We start from the raw sequence: 22,434 nt of genomic DNA on the forward strand, positions 1-22,434 counted from the left end.
TCAAACTATGGTCATCACCGGGAGTGGTCCCGATTATTGTCACTTCGGGGTTGCCGGATCATAACACATAGTAGGTGACTATAGACTTGCAAGATGGGATCTAGAACACACATATATTCATGAAAACACAATAGGTTCAGATCTGAAATCATGGCACTCGGGCCCTAGTGACAAGCATTAAGCATAGCAAAGTCATCGCAACATCAATCTCAGAACATAGTGGATACAAGGGATCAAACCCTAACAAAACTAACTCGATTACATGATAAATCTCATCCAACCCATCATTGTCTAGCAAGCCTACGATGCAATTACTCACGCACAACGGTGAGCATCATGAAATTGGTGATGGAAGATGGTTGATGACAACGACGGCGATGAATCCCCCTCTCCGGAGCCCCGAACGGACTCCAGATCAGGCCTCCTGAGAGAGATTAGGGCTTGGCGGCGGCTACGTATCGTAAAACGTGATGCTTTCTTCTCTCTGACTTTTTTCTCCCCGAAAGCCAATATATGGAGTTGGAGTTGGCGTCGGAGGGCCACCAGGGGGCTCACGAGGTAGGGGGCGCGTCCAGGGGGGCCCACCCTTGTGAGCAGGGTGTGGGCCCCCTGGGCTTCATCTTTTGCAAGTATTTTTCTTTATTTTTTCTAAGGTGTTCCGTGGAATTTTAGGACATTCCGAGAATTTTTATTTTCTGCAGAAAAAACAACACCATGGCAGTTCTGCTGAAAACAGCGTCAGTACGGGTTAGTTCTATTCAAATCATACAAGTTAGAGTCCAAAACAAGGGCAAAAGTGTTTGGAAAAGTAGATACGATGGAGACGTATAAACTCCCCCAAGCTTAAACCCTTGCTTGTCCTCAACCAATTTAGTTGACAAACTGAAAGAAAAAGAAAAACTTTTACAAATTCTTTTTGCTCTTGTTGTTGTAAACATGAAAAGCCAGCATTCAAGTCTCAGCAATTATCATGAACTAACCATACTCACAATGATACGTAGGTCTCACATTTACTCATATCAATAGCATAGTCAGCTAGCGAGCCATAATAGCAAAACTCGGATGACAACACTTTCTCAAAATAATCATAACATGATATAACAAAATGGTATCTCACTAGCGCTTTCTGAGACCGCAAAATATAAATGCAGAGCACCTTTAAAGATTAAGGACTGACTAAACATTGTAATTCATGGTAAAAGAGATCCAATCAAGTCATACCCAATATAAACCAATAATAATGAATGCAAACGATAGTGTGCTCTCCAGCGGGTGCTTTTTAATAAGAAGGATGATGACTCAACATAAAAAGTAAATAGATAGGCCCTTCACAGAGGGAAGTAGAGATTTGTAGAGGTGCCAGAGCTCGGTTTTGAAATAGAGATAAATTATATTTTGAGCGGCATACTTTCATTTTCAACATAACAACTAAAAGACGACAATATCTTCCATGCTAGACAGATTATAGGTGGTTCCCAAACAGAATGGTAAAGTTTATACTCCCCTTCCTCCACAAGCATTAATCCATGGCTTGCTCGAAACAACGAGTGCCTCCATCATTCAACGGGTCCCAAGGAGAGTTTTGTTTGAAGTGATTTTGATTTAGTTTGCACGAAGCATGGGGCTGGGCATCCCGGATACCAGCCATTTTCTTGTGAATGAGGAGCGGAGTCCACTCCTCTTGAGAATAACCCGCCTAACACGAAAGACAAGGGCAGCTCTAGTTGACATATGAGCTATTCGAGCATGCAAAACAGAATGTTTATTTGAAGGTTTAGAGTTTGGCACATAAAAATTTACTTGGAACGGCAGGTAAATACCGCATATAGGTAGGTATAGTGGACTCATATGGAATAACTTTGGGGTTTAAGGAGTTTGGATGCATAAGCAGTATTTCCGCTTAGTACAGGTGAAGGCTAGCAAAAGACTGGGAAGCGACCAACTGAGAGAGCGACAACGGTCGTAAACATGCATTAAAATTAATTCACACCAAGTACAAGCATGAGTAGGATATAAGCCACCATGAACATAAATATCATGAAGGCTATGTTGATTTGATTCAACTACATGCATGAACATGTGCCAAGTCGAGTCACTCAATGCATTTAAAGGAGGATACCACCTCATCATACCACATCACAATCATTCTAATAGCAGGTTGGCACGCAAGGTAAACCATTATAACTCATAGCTAATCAAGCATGGCACAAGCAACTATAATCTCTAAATGTCATTGCAAATATGTTTACTTCATAATAGCTGAATCAAGAACGATGAATCATCATATTTACAAAAACAAGAGAGGTCGAGTTCATACCATCTTTTCTCTTCCCAATAAGTCCATCATATATTGTCATTATTGCCTTTCACTTGCACGACCGAACGATGTGTATAATAATAAGAGTTCACGTGCATTGGACTAAGCTGGAATCTGCAAGCATTCAACTCAAGAGAGAAGACAAGTAATATGGGCTCTAAGTTTGAATAAACAATCATGCATATAATAGCCACTAAGCATTTTCAATATGGTCTTCTCGACCCCCAGAGAAAGGAAAAGAAATAGAAACTATTTACACGGGAAAGCTCCCAACAAGTAAAAGAAGAACATGAAATATTTTTGGGTTTTTCTTTTTAATTCTACTACAAGCATGAAACATAAACTAACTAATTTTTTTGGTTTTTTTCTTAAGGTTTATCAAACACACAAGAAGAAAGCAGGAAAAAGAAATTTAAACTAGCATGGATAATACAATGAAAGAGTATGAGCAGCGACATCTAGCAACGAGTGTGAACATGAATGTAATGTCGGTGGGAAATACGTACTCCCTCAAGCTTAGGCTTTTGGCCTAAGTTGGTCTATTGCCAGGGATGGCCTGGCGGATATCTGTAGGTGAAGCTGGGGTCGTATTGTGACGCAGCGGCTATCGCCGCCTGAGTTGTAGCGTGGAGTCGAGCAGCCTCTACTCTCCTTTCGTACTCATATGCCTCCTATCTGGTAATAATATATCTTCTTTTTGCCTGTGAATCAAACAAAGTAGGAGCAGGAAGAGCAATATGGACTACACGACGTCTGTCAAAGATTAGTCAATACTGGAGAGGTGGTTCAGTCCTCTCAACAAACTGGTGGGAAACCATAGAATCAAAATCTAAATAAGAAGGGGGTAACTCCATGTCACCCTCACGAATGTCTACCTCAAGAAAATTAGCTAAGCGGGTTGCATAAATTCCTCCGAAGAAATCTCTGTTGTGTCTATTCTGATGCAACCTGCGAGCTACAATGGCTCCCAAATGATAAGATTGGTCTCCTAACACAACACTCCTGAGAATACTGAGATCAGGGACACACATGTGACATGCTTCATCCTTAGCATTTATACATCTACCTATAAAGAGAGCAAAATAATGTATAGAAGGAAAGTGAATGCTCCCTAAAGTGGCTTGTGTTATATCTCTAGATTCCCCCACAGTTATTCTAGCAAGAAAGTCTCTATATTCAGATTTAGGGGGATCTCTGACATTACCCCATGATGGAAGTTTGCAAGCAGAAGTGAAATCCTCTAAGTCCATGGTATAGGATTTGTTATAAAGGTCAAACATGACTGTAAGAGAATTTCGCAAAGTTGAAAACTTAAACCTCCTCACAAATGAACTAGTGAGATCATGATACTGGGGGCATTTGTTAGCTTCAAAGTCCTCAAGACCAAAGTTACTCAAATATGTGCTAAATTCCTCTTTGATTCCCACTTGATTCATAAAATTTTCCGACGGCCCTTCACAGGGTCTCACAGGAGCGTCTCTTGGCGGTTCCTCGTCAGCATCACGTATTGCAAGCCTGGGACCTTGCTTCCTTGAAGGACCACCTTGGAACATCCTCCTAAGCATATTGTTTCCTCTGAAAAATTTCTGAAATTTTTAGTAACTTCAAATAAAAGTGAACCAACTTCAATAAAATTGATAGCAACAACTCCCACAAGTGCCTAGGGCCTATATAAAGCATTGGAACTACTTGGAACCATATAAATTTGACATGCAAGCTCAAGAACATGGTCACCTATGCAGCACAAATTTGCAAAGAATAAAGCACTAGAACAAAAACTAATTGGAACAATGGAGGAGTCACCTACCAAGGAACAATCTCCCCAAACAGTTTGAGAGGTGCTTTGAGGAAGGAGATCGAAAATCACAGCAACGGGGGCTGGAACTCGTGCTTGAGTTGGTTTTTCGTGTTTGTGTGAGGCAGAGGAAGAAGATGGGTGCAGGAATAAGTGGAGGAGGGCTACCGTGGGCCCATGAGGCAGGGGGGCGTGCCCAGGGGTGTAGGGCGCGCCCTCCACCCTTGTGGCCAGGTGGAAGCTCCCCCCGTGGTAATTTTGCACAGTAAATTATCAAATATTCCCGAAAAAATCATATTAAATTGGCATGGCATTCTGAGGAATTTTATTTTCGGGATATTTTTATATTGCACGGATAAGTCGGGAAACAGATAGGAAAATATTATTTTACTTTATTTCTACTAAAAATAGAAAATATAAATAGGGTACAGAAAGTTGTGCTTCTAGTTTCATCCATCTCGTGATCATCAAAAGGAATCCACTAACAAGGTTGATCAAGTCTTGTTAACAAACACATTCCGAATAATCCCGGAACAGGAGAAATTTCGAATAACACTAAGTTACCTCAACGGGGATATGAAAATCCCCAACAATAAGAATATCATACTTTTTCTTGACAGTAGGGAGAGGAAATTCGAAACCTCCAAATATAATCGATGGAACTTTTCCAATAGAGTTGATACTATAAACTTGAGGTTGTTTCCTCGGAAAATGTACCGTGTGCTCATTGCCATTAACATGAAAAGTGACATTGCCTTTGGTGCAATCAATAACAGCCCCTGCAGTATTAAGGAAAGGCCTTCCAAGAATAATAGACATACTATCATCCTCGGGAATATCAAGAATAACAAAGTCCGTTAAAATAGTAACGTTTGCAACCACAACAAGCACATCCTCACAAATACCGACAGGTATAGCAGTTGATTTATCAGCCATTTGCAAAGATATTTCAGTAGGTGTCAACTTATTCAAGTCAAGTTTACGATATAAAGAGAGAGGCATAACACTAACACCGGCTCCAAGATCACATAAAGCGGTTTTAACATAACTTCTTTTAATGGAGCATGGTATAGTAGGCACTCTGGGATCTCCAAGTTTCTTTGGTATTCCACCCTTAAAAGTATAATTAGCAAGCATGGTGGAAATTTCAGCTTCAGGTATCTTTCTTTTATTAGTAATAATATCTTTCATATACTTAGAATAAGGATTTGTTTTGAGCAGATCAGTCTATCGCATACGCAAAAAGATGGGTCTAATCATTTCAGCAAAGCGCTCAAAATCCTAATCATCCTTTTTCTTGGATGGTTTCAGAGGAAAAGGCATGGGTTTCTGAACCCATGGTTCCCTTTCTTTACCATGTTTCCTAGCAACAAAATATCTTCTATCATAACATTGATTATTTGATTGTGGGTTATCAAGATCAACAACAGGTTCAAATTCTACATCATTATCATTACTAGGTTGAGCATGGACATGAACATTATCATTAGCATTATCACTAGGTTCATGTTCATCACCTGATTGAGTTTCAGCGTCGGAAATAGAGATATCATCCGGATTCTCAGGTGACTCGGCGATAGGTTCACTAGAAGTTTGCAAAGTCCTATCGTTAACTTTTTCTTCCTTTTAGAGGAATTAGGTATGTCAATATTGTTTCTCTAAGAATCTTGCTCGATTCTCTTAGGGTGGCCTTTAGGATACAAATGTTCCTGAGTCATTCTACCAGTTCTAGTAGCCACTCTAATAGCATAATCATTTTCCTTACTATTCATTTCATCAAGCACTTCTCTCTGAGCTTTAAGTACTTGTTCTATTTGAGTGGTAACCATAGAAGCATTCTTACTAACAAGTTTAAGTTCACCTCTAATATCAGCCATATAATCACCCAAGTGTTTAATTATAAAGGTATTCTGTTTTAGTTATCTACCAAAATAAGCATTGAAATCATCTTGTTTAAACATAAAGTCATCAAACTCATCCAAGCACTGACTAGCAATTTTAGTAGGAGGGACTTCAGCTTTATCATATCTATAGAGAGAATTTACCTTTACTACCTGTGTCGGGATATCGGGAGGTTCTTCATTAAATAAGTAATTGAGATCATATACTTCTTCAACAGGCAGTAAATTAAGACCATGTATTTCTTCAATAGGAGGTAAATTCTTAACATCTTCAGCTTTAATACCTTTTTCTTTCATAGATTTCTTTGCCTCTTGCATATCTTCAGGACTGAGAAATAGAACACCTCTCTTCTTCGGAGTCGGTTTAGGAATAGGCTCAGTAATTGGTTCAGGAACTGGTTCAGGAGGTAGCTCGGGAGGTGCCCAATTATTTTCATTTGCCAACATATTATTCAAAAGAATTTTAGCATCATCCGGTGTTCTTTCCCTGAAAAGAGAACCAGCACAACTATCCAGGTAATCTCTGGAAGCATCAGTTAGTCCATTATAAAAGATATCAAATATTTCAGGTTTCTTAAGAGGATGATCAGGCAAAGCATTAAGTAACTTGAGAATCCCCCCCCAAGCTTGTGGGAGACTCTCTTCTTCAATTTGCACAAAATTGTATATTTCACTTAAAGCAGCTGGTTTCTTATGAGCGGGGAAATATTTAGCAGAGAAGTAATAAATCATATCCTGGGGACTTTGCACACAACCAGGATCAAGAGAGTTATACCATATCTTAGCACCACCCTTTAATGAGAACGGCAATATCTTAAGTAAATAAAGGTAGCGCGATCTCTCATTAAATAGGGCAGCTATATCATTTAACTTAGTAAGATGTGCCACAATAGTTTCAGATTCATAGCCATAAAAAGGATCAGATTCAACCAAAGTAATTATATCTGGATAAACAGAAATATCATAATAGTCCTGATCAGGAATACAGATAGGTGAAGTAGCAAAAGCAGGGTCAGGTCTCATTCTATCTCTAAGAGATTCTTTACTCCATTTAACTAACAACCTCTTAAGTTCATATCTATCCTGGCAAGCGAAAATAGCTGCAGAAGATTCTGCATCAAAAAGATAACCTTCAGGAATAGCAGACATAGGTTCATCATCACTAACAACATCGTGTTCGGGTTCAATAATTTCTCTTTCTCTAGACCTAGCGATTTGCTCATCAAGTAATTCACCAAGTGGCACAGTAGTATCAAGCATAGAAGTAGTTTCATCATAAGTATCATGCATAGCAGAAGTGGCTTCATCAATAACATGCGACATATCAGAATTAATAGCTGTAGTAGGATTAGGTGTCACAAACTTACTCATAACAGAAGGAGAATCTAGTGCAAGGCTAGATGGCAATCCCTTACCTCCCCTCGTAGTTGAGGGCAAAATAGCAGTTCAATCATCTTTCAAGTTCTTCATATTGTCCAGCAGATAAAATCCCAAGTGACTCAAAGCATAGAGCTATGCTCCCCGGCAACGGCGCCAGAAATTAGTCTTGATAACCCACAAGTATAGGGGATCGCAACAGCTTCTGAGGGTAGAGTATTCAACCCAAATTTATTGATTCGACACAAGGGGAGCCAAAGAATATTCTCAAGTATTAGCAGCTGAGTTGTCAATTCAACCACACCTGGAACTTAGTATCTGCAACAAGTTGTTTAGTAGCAAAGTAATATGATAGTAGTGGTAACTGTAACAAAAGTAAAGACAATATGTTTTTGGGTATTTTGTAGTGATTGTAACAGTAGCAACGGAAAAGTAAATAAGCGAGAACCAGTATATGGAAAACTCATAGGCACTGGATCAGCGATGGATAATTATACCAGATGTGGTTCATCATGTAGCAGTCATAACATAGGGTGACACAAAACTAGCTCCAATTCATTCATGTAATGTAGGCATGTATTCCGTATATAGTCATACATGCTTATGGAAAAGAACTTGCATGAAATCTTTAGTCCTACCCTCCCGAGGCAGTGGGGTCCTATTGGAAACTAAGGGATATTAAGGCCTCCTTTTAATAGAGAGCCGGAACAAAGCATTGGCACATTGTGAATACATGAACTCCTCAAACTATGGTCATCACCGGGAGTGGTCCCGATTATTGTCACTTCGGGGTTGCCGATCATAACACATAGTAGGTGACTATAGACTTGCAAGATAGGATCTAGAACACACATATATTCATGAAAACATAATAGGTTCAGATCTGAAATCATGGCACTCGGGCCCTAGTGACAAGCATTAAGCATAGCAAAGTCATAGCAACATCAATCTCAGAACATAGTGGATACTAGGGATCAAACCGTAACAAAACTAACTCGATTACATGATAAATCTCATCCAACCCATCACCGTCTAGCAAGCCTACGATGCAATTACTCACGCACGGCGGTGAGCATCATGAAATTGGTGATGGAGGATGGTTGATGATGATGACGGCGATGAACCCCCCCGCTTCGGAGCCCCGAACAGACTCCAGATCAGCCCTCCCGAGAGAGATTAGGGCTTGGCGGTGGCTCCGTGTCATAAAACGCGATGATTTCTTCTCTGATTTTTTTCTCCCCGCAAGCCAATATATGGAGTTGGAGTTGGCGTCGGAGGGCCACCAGGGGGTCCACAAGGTAGGGGGCCCGCCCAGGGGGGGGCACCCTCGTAAGCAGGGTGTGGGCCCCCTGGTCTTCATCTTTTGCAAGGATTTTTCATTATTTTTTCTAAGGTGTTCCGTGGAGTTTCAGGACATTCCGTGAATTTTTATTTTCTGCACAAAAAACAACACCATGGCAGTTCTGCTGAAAACAGCGTCAGTCCGGTTTAGTTCTATTCAAATCATACAAGTTAGAGTCCAAAACAAGGGCAAAAGTGTTTCGAAAATTAGATACGACGGAGACGTATCAGGGGCCCATTTTATATTTTCGCATCGGGGCTCAGATTTTATTGGCCCGACCTTGTTTTTGTTAGATCTATTTATCCAATCTCATACAATTTAATCTATATCAATACCGAGGAGGGATTGAAAACCCCGCTAATGCGCTGGGTTGCAATTTTTTGTTATTTGTTTGAAGGTACTGCTCACATAGTTTTGTGGATCCTCCTACTGGATTGGTATCTTGGTTTCATAACTAAGGGAAATACTTATAGTTGTTGTGCTACATCATCTTCTCCTCTCCGAAAAAATCAACGCAGATACAAGCAATCATGGTGTCGCGTCTTTGAATCACAATTAGCGCTAGGGAATAAAGTTAGAAAACCTCACGGTCGGAAATTAGAGATAAAAAGGGGGTAAATATCTCCTATGCGATGTTTTTGATGCGCATTGGAAAGGATCTATGATACATCTCCAACGTATCTTTAATTTATGAAGTATTCATACCATGTTCACAACAATTTTATATGGTTTCGATATGATTTGATTAGAACTAGCCCGGACTGACGATGTTTTCAGCAGAACTACCGTTGTGTCATTTTTTGTGCCGAAAAAGTTCTCGGAATGGGCTGAAAATTTCGGGCGATTTTTTATGGACCAAAAGAGACCCACAGAGCACAGAGTTGGAGCAGGAGGTGACTGAGGAGTCCACAAGTCTGGTGGGCACTCCCACCCCCAGAGCACGCCTCCCGAGCTTGTGGGGCCTTCGGGCACCCCCCCTGACTTGATTCCAACACAAAGTACTCCCATATATCATGTTACGTCCAGACAAAACCCTAGATGAGAAGTTCTGCCGCCGCAAGCCTCTGTTGCTGGACTAAGGGGCCCTCAGATAGCCGGACTATATACTTTGGCTGGACTGTTGGGCTATGAAGATACAAGATTGAAGACTTCGTCCCGTGTCCGGGTAGGACTCTCCTTTGTGTGGAAGGCAAGCTTGGCAATTCGGATATGTAGATTTCCTTCTCTGTAACTGGCTCTGTGTAACCCTAGCCCCCTCCGGTGTCTATACAAACCGGATGGTTTAGTCCGTAGGACAACAACAATCAGAATCATAGGCTAGCTTTTAGGGTCTAGCCTCTACGATCTTGTGGTAGATCAACTCTTGTAATACTCATATCATCAAAATCAATCAAGCAAGAAGAAGGGTATTACCTCCATCGAGAGGGCCCGAACTTGGGTAATACATCGTGTCCCCTGCCTCCTGTTACCATTAGCCTTAGACGCACAGTTCGGGACCCCCTACCCGAGATCCGCCGGTTTTGACACCGACATTGGTGCTTTCATTGAGAGTTCCACTGTGTCTTCGCGATAAGGCTCGATGGCTCCTTGAATCATCTTCAGCGAGGAAGTCCAGGGGGAGGTTTTCCTTCTCGGATAGTGTAAGTGCATCTAGTGTCCCTTAGTGATTTTGGTGTATTGAAGACTTATAGGTTAAGGGACTGATGCGTTTGTGAGTGTACACAATTATATAAGTCTATGAGGAGTTTGATATCTACAGAGAAAGTCGAACCCTAAAAATGAAGTTCTTTAACTAAAGACTTTGGATTTCTGAAGACTTTGAAAGTGAAGAAATTGGTGTGACCTTGAAGACATGGCAATCATTCGAGGAACATGAAGCGTGAAGACTTTTGTTTTCGTAGTTCCATTTTCTCTTTCTTGAGTCATAGGAAACACCGTACTGTTAAAGGGGGTCGAGGAAATACTAAGGAAAAATTTCCATGTGATGCTCAACTCAAAATCCTACACCTACCAATCCCTTCGAGTGAAGCCATTGGAAATCTCATACAGTTCAGTCATATTCTTCAGTGACAGAGACGAAGTTCTTCTGGTTTCTGAGGAATTTGTTCTGACTGAGGAGTTAGGAATTCACCAGTGTGAATTGCCTACACAGTGAGGAACATGATAGCCCTGAGGATTTTGATTGTCAAAATTCCGACCGTTGCTGTGCTACGCTCCAGCGGTTCCAAAATATCTACCCACCTAATGGTCATATCAGACAAGGGCATTTATGTCTTATCATGTCGGGCTGCTCCCTAGGCTATAAATAGCCGCCCCCTTCAACCACTAGATGGTTGGCTGCTCCGAGAGAAACTGACACTTGTCATTTGAGAGCAACCCATCCTCCGAGGACTTTGAGCGAAATCATCAAGTGAGGAAAAACCCAAACCCCAACCTACAAACCCCAAAGTGATTGAGCATCACTGAAGAGATTGATCCTGCGTGGACCCGATGCTTGTTTCATTTGAAGACTGTGCTTGTTCCAGGCGGTTAGGCGTCAAGGTCTAGAGCATCCAAGAGGAATTGTGGATCGCCGAGTGACCGAGTTTGTGAAGGTTCGGAAGTCACCTGAAGACTTACCACGAGTGATTGGGCGAGGTCTGTGGGACCTTAGCTCAAGGAGAATACGGTGAGGACTAGGTGTCCTGGACTGCGTGTTCAGAACTGGGTGTCCGGGACCGTGTGTCCTCGAGTTTAAATACTCAACCGCTCCAACCAGATGTACAACCGAGACAACAGTTGGAACTAGTCTACCAAATCATTGTCTTCACTGAGCTTACTGGTTCTATTTACTCAACTCTTTCATTTCCTCATCTCTGTTGTTGTGTGCCTGTTCATATCTGTCTGAAGACATTGACTGAAGACTCTCTCAATTTCCTCAGTTCTATTTCTTTAGTCTGTCCGTCTTCTTCCTTGTGTTATCCTGTGTTTACGTTTTCTGTACTATGTGCTTGTCTTCATTTCATCATGATGACTATGCATGTGTTCTGTTATGTTTACTCCTGAGTACTTATTCCGCTGCAAGTAGTTCTTCATTTAGGAATTTCCTCACCAGCAAATTCCTCTATGAAGAATTCATAAAAATCTCCTATTCATCCCCCCTCTAGTCGATATAACACACTTTCAATTCGTATCAGAGCAAGGTACTCCCTTGTTCTGTGTGATTTTTGTGTAACCGCCTGGAGTTTTAGTTATGTCAACCGCAGGTATGATCAAGGTCTCTGCTGGGTGTCCTACCTTCGATGGAACGGACTACCCTACTGGAAGAATAAGATGCGAATGCATCTTGAGGCAATTGACAACAATCTCTAGTATGTTGCAGAAAATGGTGTTCCCTCAGTCACACCTTCCGTGAATGCTACTGATGTGAAGAGATTCAAGAAACTCGATTCTCAAGCGAAGAATATCATATGTGGCCATCTGAGCAAAGGGCAATATGGTAGAATGAGTGCTTTGGAAACTGCTAAGCTTATTCGGGATAGGCTCTCCAAAGTAAATAAAGGAGTCTCAACTCAACGTGACTCTCGTGTTGATGTCCTTCGCAATCTCTTCAACCGCTTCAAAAGACTCGACAATGAAAATGTTCAGCAAACCTTCGATCGCCTCACTGCTATCTGAAATGAGCTTCAAGCGCTTGGCGCCACTGATATCACCGACTATGAGGTGGTGAAGAAACTGCTGAGATCGCTCGATTCTTCATTTGACACTCTGGCACTCATGATTCAAGAGCGTGCCGATTACAAGTCACTTGATCCTGCTGATGTCCTCAAGAGGCTACACACTCATGAGTTCCAGCTTGCTGAGAAGAGAGATCTCTATGGTTCAAGCTATGGTAAACCACGTGCTTTGAAGGCCAAGGCAGTCTTTGAGTCTGAAGAAGAGGACTCCACTAGCAGCCTTGGTGATCCTGAAGAACTGAGCCAGGAACTAGCACTACTCGTGAAGAAATTTCAGAAGTTCTCAAGACGTGTTCTCTTTGGAAAATCCTCAAGGAGCAATGATTCCTCATCCAATGACTACAAGAAGAGGCTGTGTCACAAATGCAAGAAACCTGATCATTACATTCAATATTGTGCTCAGTGGGATAAGAAATTGAAGAAGGAGAAATACAAGGATTACAGTTCTGATGATGCCAAGAAGAAGAAGAAATCTTCAAAGTCTTCATCATCAAAATCCTCGAAGTCTTCATCTCACAAGAAGAGAAGCTCCAAGAAGGCTCGGGCATTCATAGGCAAGGAAATGGATTCTAAGGCTGAATCTGAGGATCATGAGGAAGAGGAGGCATCCAAGGAATCCGAGTCTGGTGTGGCAAGCCTGGGTCTTGCTACCGCGTTCGTCAGCAAGTCTATCTTCAACTCTGAAGAAAATGGCAACACCAACAATGTTGATGAAGGCAATGATAACTACGCTCCCACCTATTGCTTCATGGCAAAGGGTGCCAAGGTAACTAAATACCCCTCCTCTAATTCAAGTGAGGATGAATCTGATGTAAATCTTAAGCCTAGATACCCTAAACTTGCTAAAATTGCTATGAAACAACAAAAGGCTATTGAAAAGCTTCAAAACATGCTAGACAAAAGTGATGACATGTTGGGTGAAGAAATGGATCGCACTAAAAACTTAACTGGAAATCTTCAGAGACTTCAGCTGGTCCCTCACTGCTGAAGAAAAAGGCCACTGTTGGACGAGGTATTCAACCAAGTCTTCACAAGAAGCAAGTCTCTTTCCAAGTGCCCTCTGATGATGATGAGGCAGGTGATGAAGAACTTGTCGAAATCATCAGAAATAGGCAAGCCAGGGCCGCTAGAGCCAAAGGCAGCAATGTGCCGCTGATGCTGGATCCAAAGTTGATCCTCGACTACATTGACATCTGGTACAAGGATCCTCACATGCCTTTGCCGGAGATGAACCTCACTCCTGGTCAAAGTCATGTTCTTACTGCCTTCATTGAGGAAGAAAAATGGAAATTTGAACAAGGCAGAAGTTTGAAGAAAGCGCAGTACAAGAAACAATGCTACCTCAAGGACAATGTCCTTATTCTCACTCCTGATCAGCTCCTTGCCTTGCAAGTGGAAATCAAACAACTGAGCGATGAATTTGATCGCTACTATGATGATTGGAAGGGCGCCAAGGTGCGTTTCGTCAATATGACGAAGAAATTCACTTCAAGTGCTGGTCCACCTGTGCACGTTGAAGTTACTCAGGCTGAAGCATCTGCTCAGCCTACTGAAGAACTTGCCAGCACCGCTGATGACATTCAGGCTGCTGAAGAAAATGAGAGTGCCAGGGCTGATGACTCCATTCCAGCCGCTGAAGATATTGCCAGGGCATCCACTAGGGGTACGCCTAAAGAAAGTGAACAAATAGGGACAATTGCATTAGTTGTGCCTGAGGAAAATGAACCAAAGTCCTCTGCACCTCCTGCGCCTACACCAACTCTGATCCTTCCATCTGCATTAGATGCAAAGAAGACCAAGGCTGCAGAACATGCAGCTGTGAAGAAAACGAAGGCATTAACTTGTTCAAATTCTTCAGCTCCGAAGAAGATGAAGACTCTGATCAGTTCAATTGACAATCCAATTGATGCCATTCCAGTCTCATCAATGCCTTCAAAGGACCTTTGGTCCATTTGGTGATGATTACGTGATTCCTGATGAATCTGATGAAGAAACTCCTTCTGCTGCTTCGTCAGAGCAGTTGGACAAAGAAATTGAAGTGGATAAGATCCCTTCAACCCCAGTCATTTCCTCACTTATGCCTCAGTTTACTACTGAAGAGGCAGGTGTTGAAGAAATTGAAGATGAGGATGTGGACATTGGGTGTACCACTCCTGTGCTCAATGATGAATTTTGGGACAGTCAACATCCAAACTCTCCAATGTTCACTCCACTCCAAGCTATTCCTCAATCCCCTGCCGCCACTGAAGTGCAAATGGGATCTGAAGAACCTCATGCAACCCCAAGTGTTCATGAAGAAATTCCAACCACTAGTGCTGAAGAAATTGTCAATGAAGAATTGACGACCTAGGCTGAAGCTATTGAGGAGCCTGAAATTCCTCAGCCTGAGGAACCTGAGATTGTGATTCCTGAAGTGGTGCTGCAATTGACTGACACTCCTCAGCCCAAGCCAAAGGACCCCTTCTCCAAGAAGCAAAAATTCAAGGCTGATGATTTCTTCGGCGAGCATGTATTCTTCACTGAATTCAACCCATATGACAATGCTCGTCTCAGAAGGAAGCGTTTCTGGACTGCCAGCCAGGCCAACTTCTATTCCTCAGTGCTCCTCAACAAGGACAAAGTATTGGATCATGAGCATATTCCTCATGTGGACATGGAATCCATGAATTGCTTCTCGCAAGTCCTCAACATGATTCATGACGTTGTCTTGCTCAATTTCTGCTCTAACATAGTTGATTGGAATGAAGAGCTTATTCTTCAGTTCTACGCAACTTTGCATATCACAGGTGATGCTGCTGACGTCAACTCGTGGGTGTTGGACTGGATGACTGAAAACACTCATTACAAGGCATCATCCTCTGAATTGCTTTGTGCCTTACGAATCAGTCCTCCACCTGACGATGCTCGTTGTCTGTATGATGAGCCTGAACTCACTGATCGCTATATGCAAGTGCTCATGAAGCCGCTGAAGCCAGGACAAGCTCCAAGGTCCAAATTCCTCGTGAAGGAATTGCTCTATGTGCCCAGAACCATCTACCGCATTCTAACGAAGACCATGAGTCCAATCAAAGGCCATGACTCATCCGATGAAGAAATTATCAGAATGATGAAGAATATGCTCTTCAACATCATGCATGGCATCCCCATAAATTATCATGATTTCTTCATGAGGACTCTGGCAAATGTTGCACTTTTTCCATTTGAGCTGAAGCCTTTCGCGCCGTGGATCATGAGATTCCTCAGAACAAGGTCTTAACTCAACTACAAGGCTGATTTTTAGAGTCACCTAAGCTACTTGCCCACTATTAAAGTCCTCTAGTGGACAATTTCCTCATCTGATGAGAAGGGCAAGTCACCAGCCGTGATCGATGAAGGCATTCATCCATTGGATGGTCAGTTCCGCAATGCTGCATCTTACTCCACCAATGATGACTCTGCCACTCATGATACTGCTGCCAATGCTACCAAGACAAGTCCTCAAGCTACTGCTTCTCGTGTGCTGACTGATCGTGAACTACTGATAAATCTTCACCAGAAGGTGGATCAAAACCACAAGTGGGTTAAGCATCAGTTTGGCTCTATTCTTCACAACATGACTTCTACACATAATGCAGTGAAGAAAAACCACTACTACCTCCATGAAGTGTTTGATCGCACCTGGGCTATTCTGTCACATCTATATGGTGAAGCAGATTTGAAGCAAATGGGCTTCAAGGAAGACTTTGACTGGTCTGCTCCTCCACCGAAGAGATTCAAGAAAGTCAAGGTTCCTTCCTTGGTGGCCAGCTCATATTCTTCATCACGCGCCACGGGCGAGCATGAAGACTTGGACGACACTGAAGCAGGCCCTACAATGACTCAAGACCCTGACAACGTTGGCGCTCCTCCATCAACATAATATTCCTCAGGGGCGTTAGTCCTCAGTTTCAACCCTTTTGGTCATTCGATGACAAAGGGGGAGAAATTTTAGTCTTCAAGCGGGTCTATCTTATATGGGCGTTTTTTTGCTAAGTTACAACTCTCGTTCTTCTGATGACTTTGCTGGATCAAGTTGTAATCTTAAACTCTATGGTGACCTGATACTTCTGTTGTGTTCTTCTGCATGCTTACTCCTCATTAATGTAAATGCACGCATGCTGAATTACATCAGGCACCATATTTCATCATGCGTTTCAAATTCTTCATATTATATATCACATGCGTGTATGAATTACAAGATACAGGGGGAGATCTCCATGATTATACTCTTCAAGTGTGCATTGCTTCAAAAGCAAATTCCTCACTATGCACATCTTCAGGGGGAGTTCTTCTATATCTTGCAATCAAATTCCTCAACATCAGTATCTACACTTCATATATTTATCCCCGTTGAAAACTTAACCTATATTGTCATCAATCACCAAAAGGGGGAAATTGTAAGTGCATCTAGTGCCCCTTAGTGATTTTCGTTTATTGAAGACTTATAGGTTAAGGGACTGATGCATTTGTGAGTGTACACAGTTATATAAGTGTGTGAGGAGTTTGATATCTACAGAGAAAGTTGACCCCCAAAATAAAGTTCTTCAACTGAAGACTTTGGATTTCTGAAGACTTTGAAAGTGAAGAAATTGATGTGACCTTGAAGACATGGCAATCATTCGAGGAACATGAAGCGTGAAGACTTTTGTTTTCGTAGTTTCATTTTATCTTTCTTGAGTCATAGGAAACACCGTACTGTTAAAGGGGGTCGAGGAAATACTAAGGAAAAATTTCCATGTGATGCTCAACTCAAAATCCTACACCTACCAATCCCTTCGAGTGAAGCCATTGGAAATCTCATACAGTTCAGTCATATTCTTCAGTGACAGAGATGATGTTCTTCTGGTTTCCGAGGAATTTGTTCTGACTGAGGAGTTAGGAATTCACCAGTGTGAATTGCCTACACAGTGATCAACATGATAGCCCTGAGGATTTTGATAGTTAAAATTCCGACCGTTGCTGTGCTATGCGCTAGTGGTTCCAAAATATCTACCCACCTAACGGTCATATTAGACAAGGGAATTTATGTCTTATCATGTCAGGCTGCTCCCTAGGCTATAAATAGCCGCCCCCTTCAACCACTAGCTGGTTGCCTGCTCCGAGAGAAACTGACACTTGTCATTTGAGAGCAACCCATCCTCTGAGGACTTTGAGCGAAATCATAAAGTGAGGAAAAACCCAAACCCCAAAGTGATTGAGCATCACTGAAGAGATTGATCCTGCGTGGATCCGACGCTTGTTTCCTTTGAAGACCGTGCTTCTTCCAGACGGTTAGGCGTCAAGGTCTAGAGCATCCAAGAGGAATTGTGGATTGCCAAGTGACCGAGTTTGTGAAGGTTCAGAAGTCACCTGAAGACTTACCACGAGTGATTGGGCGAGGTCTGTGTGACCTTAGCTCAAGGAGAATACGATGAGGACTAGGTGTCCTGGACTGCGTGTTCAGGACTGGGTTTCCGGGACTGTGTGTCCTCAAGTTTAAATACTCAGCCGCTCCAAACAGATGTTCAACTGAGACAGCAGTTGGAACTGGTCTACCAAATCATTGTCTTCACTGAGCTTACTGGTTCTATTTCCTCAACTCTTTCATTTCCTCATCTCTATTGTAGTGTGCCTGTTCATATCTGTCTGAAGACATTGACTGAAGACTTTCTCAATTTCCTCAGTTCTATTTCCTCGGTCTGTCCGTCTTCTTCCTTGTGTTATCATGTGTTTACGCTTTTTGTACTCTGTGCTTGTCTTCATTTCATCATGATGACTACGCATGTGTTTTGTTATGTTTACTTGTGAGTACTTATTCCGCTGCAAGTAGTTATTCATTTAGCAATTTCCTCACCAGCAAATTCCTCATTGAAGAATTCATAAAAATCGCCTATTCACCCCCCCTCTGGTCGATATAACGCACTTTTAGACAGATGTTCGTATTCGGCGGCATCTGACACGTCTCCAACGTATCTATAATTTTTGATTGTTCCATGCTATTATATTACCCCTTTTGGATGTTTATTGGCTTTATTTTATACATTTATATCATTTTTCGGTACTAACCTACAAACCGAAGGCCCAGCCCGTATTGCTGTTTTTTTGCCTATTTCAGTATTTCCAAGAAAAGGAATATCAAACGGAGTTCAAATGGAATGAAACCTTTGGGAGCGTGATTTTTGGATTGAACATGATCTAGAGGACTTGGAGTGTAAGCCAAGAAACGATCGAGGCGGCTAGGAGATAGGAGGGCGCGCCCACCCATTCTAGGCGTGCCCCCCTGTCTCGTGGGCCCCTCAGGCGGCCACCGACGTACTTCTTCCTCCTATATATACCCACGTACCCCGAAAACATCGAGGGAGCCAATGAAAAACAATTTCCACCGCAGTAACCTTCTGTATCCGCGAGATCCCATCTTGGAGCCTTCACCGGCGCTCCGCCGGAGGGGGAATTGACCATGGAGGGCTTCTACGTCAACACCATAGCCCCTCGGATGACTTGTGAGTAGTTTACCACAGACCTTCGGGTCCATAGTTATTAGCTATATGGCTTCTTCTCTCTTTTTGGATCTCAATACAATGTTCTCCCCCTCTCTTGTGGAGATCTATTTGATGTAACTCTTTTGCGGTGTGTTTGTCGAGATCCGATGAATTGTGGGTTTATGATCAAGTTTATCTATGAGAAATATTTGAATCTCCTCTGAATTCTTTTATGTATGATTGAGTTATCTTTGCAAGTCTCTTTGAATTATCAGTTTGGTTTGGCCTACTAGATTGATCTTTCTTGCCATGGGAGAAGTGCTTATCTTTGGGTTCAATCTTGCGGTGTCCTTACCAAGTGACAGCAGGGGTTGCAAGGCACATATTGTATTGTTGCCATCGAGGATAAAAAGATGGGGTTTATATCATATTGCTTGAGTTTATCCCTCTACATCATGTCATCTTTCTTAATGCGTTACTCTGTTCTTATGAACTTAATACTCTAGATGCATGCTGGATAGCGGTCTATGTGTGGAGTAATAGTGGTAGATGCAGGAAGGAGTCGGTCTACTTGTCATGGACGTGATGCCTATATACATGATCATGCCTAGATAATCTCATAATTATTCGCTTTTCTATCAATTGCTCAACAGTAATTTGTTCACCCACCGTAATACTTATGCTATCTTGAGAGAAGCCACTAGTGAAACCTATGCCCCCCGAGTCTATCTTTTATCATATAAGCTTTCAATCTACTTTTATTTTCATCTTTACTTTTTGCATCTATATTATAAAATACCAAAAATATATTTATCTTATAATACTATCTCTATCAGATCTCACTTTTGCAAGTGGCCGTGAAGGGATTGACAACCCCTTTATTGCGTTGGTTGCGAGTTCTTTGTTTGCTTGTGTAGGTGCGTGGGACTTTTGAGGAGCCTCCTACTGGATTGATACCTTGGTTCTCAAAAACTGAGGGAAATACTTACGCTACTATTGCTGCATCACCCTTTCCTCTTCAAGGAAAACCAATGCAAGCTCAAAAAGTAGCAAGAAGGATTTCTGGCGGCGTTGCCGGGGAGGTCTAGCCATGGAAATCGATTTGGGACCACAAAATGGTGAGTAATAGTGCATGAAACGGGCCAGAATCGACAAAAACCGCGAGTCTAGATGACCGACACGTAAACGCACCCCGGGGTTCATCAATTGTGGAAATCACTCCGGGGCCTGATACGTCCATTTTGCATCATGCTTTTATATTGATATTTATCGCATTATGGGCTGTTATTTCACATTATGTCACAATACTTATGGCTATTCTCTCTTATTTTACAAGGTTTACATGAAGAGGGAGAATGCCGGCAGCTGGAATTCTGGGCTGGAAAAGGAGCAAATATTGAAGGGCTATTCTGTGCTACTCCAAAAGTCCTGAAACTCCACGGAATACCTTAAAATAAATAAAGAAAAATCGTCGCCAAAGATGAAGGCGAGGGGCCCTCACCCTGCTCACGAGGGTGGACGGCGCGCCCCTCCCCGCTGGGCGCGCCCCTACCTCGTGGGCCCCATGGTGGCTCTCTGACGTCCATCTTCTCCTATATGAAGTCTTTCGATGAGAAAAAAAATAGCAAGCAACCTTTCGGCACAAGACTCCGCCGCCACGAAGCGGAACCTTGGCGGAACCAATCTAGGGCTCCGGCAGAGCTGTTCTGCCGGGGACACTTCCCTCCGGGAGGGGGAAATCATCGCCATCATCATCACCAACGCTCCTCTCATCGGGAGAGGGCAATCTCCATCAACATCTTCACCAGAACCATCTCATCTCCAAACCCTAGTTCATCTCTTGTACCCAATTCTTGTCTCCAAGTCCAGGATTGGTGCTAGTAGGTTGCTAGTAGTGTTGATTACTCCTTGTAATTGATGCTAGTTGGTTTACTTGGTGGAAGATCATATGTTCAGATCCTTTATGCATATTATTACCCCTCTGATTATGAACATAATATGCTTTGTGAGTAGTTACGTTTGTTCCTGAGGACATGGGAGAAGTCTTGCTATTAGTAGTCATGTGAATTTGGTATTCGTTCGATATTTTGATGAGATGTATGTTTTCTGACCTCTAGTGGTGTTATGTGAACGTCGAATACATAACACTTCACCATTATTTGGGCCTCGAGGAAGGCATTGGGAAGTAATAAGTAGATGATGGGTTGCTAGAGTGATAGAAGCTTGAACCCTAGTTTATGTGTTGCTTCGTAAGTGGCTGATTTGGATCCATATGTTTCATGTTATGGTTAGGTTTACCTTAATACTTTTGTTGTAGTTGCGGATGCTTGCAATAGAGGTTAATCATAAGTTGGATGTTTTTTCAAGTAAGAACAACACCCAAGCACCAGTCCACCCACATATCAAATTATCAAAGTATCGAACGCGTATCATATGAGCGTGATGAAAACTAGCTTGACGATATTCCCATGTGTCCTCGGGAGCGCTTTTATTATTATAAGAGTTTGTTCCGGCTTGTCCTTTGCTACAAAAAGGATGGGGCTACCTTGCTGCACCTTATTTTCTTTTGTTACTTGTTGCTCGTTACAATTTATCTTATCAGAAAACTATCTGTTACCACTTATTTCAGTACTTGCAGAGAATACCTTGCTGAAAACCACTTATCATTTCCTTCTGCTCCTCGTTGGGTTCGACACTCTTACTTATCGAAAGGACTACGATAGATCCCCTATACTTGTGGGTCATCAGGGCCCCAAAACTGTGAGCAATAGTCCATGAAATGGGCCAGAATCGCCCAAAACTATAAGTGTTGATGACCGACACGTAAGCGCACCTTGGGGTTCAACAACTATGGAAATCACTTCAGGACCCCAAAATGGTGAGTAATAGTCCTCAAAATGGGTCAGAATTGGATAAAACTGTGAGTGTTGACGACCGACACGTAAACGCACCCCGGTGATCGTCAATCGTGAAAATCGCTCTGGGACCCCAAAACAGTGAGTAATACTGCACGAAACGGCCCAGAATCGGCCAAAATTGTGAGTGTTGATGACCGACATGTAAATGCACCCGGGGTTTGTGAATCGTGGAAATAACTCAGGGTCCCCAAAAGAATGAGTAGTAATCCACGAAACCGACTAGAATCGGCCAAAATTGCGAGTGTTGATGAGCGACACGTAAATGCACCCTGGGTTTCGTCAATCGTGAAAATCACTCCGGGACCCCAAAAGTGTGAGGAATAGTCCATGAAACGGGCCTGAATCGGCCAAAATTGCGAGTGTTGATGACCAACATGTAATTGCATCCTGGGGTTCAACAACTATGGAAATCGCTTCGGGCCCCAAAATGGTGAGTAATAGTCCATGAACCGAGCCAGAATCGGCCAAAACTGTGAGTGTTGATGTCCGACACGTAAACGCCTCCCGGGTTCGTTAATCTTGGAAATCACTCTGGGACCCCAAAACAATGAGTAATAGCCCACGAAACGGGTTAGAATTGGACAAAACTGTG

Source organism: Triticum aestivum, chromosome 4B (assembly GCF_018294505.1).
Source record: "Triticum aestivum cultivar Chinese Spring chromosome 4B, IWGSC CS RefSeq v2.1, whole genome shotgun sequence".
Classification (NCBI taxonomy): Eukaryota; Viridiplantae; Streptophyta; class Magnoliopsida; order Poales; family Poaceae; genus Triticum; species Triticum aestivum.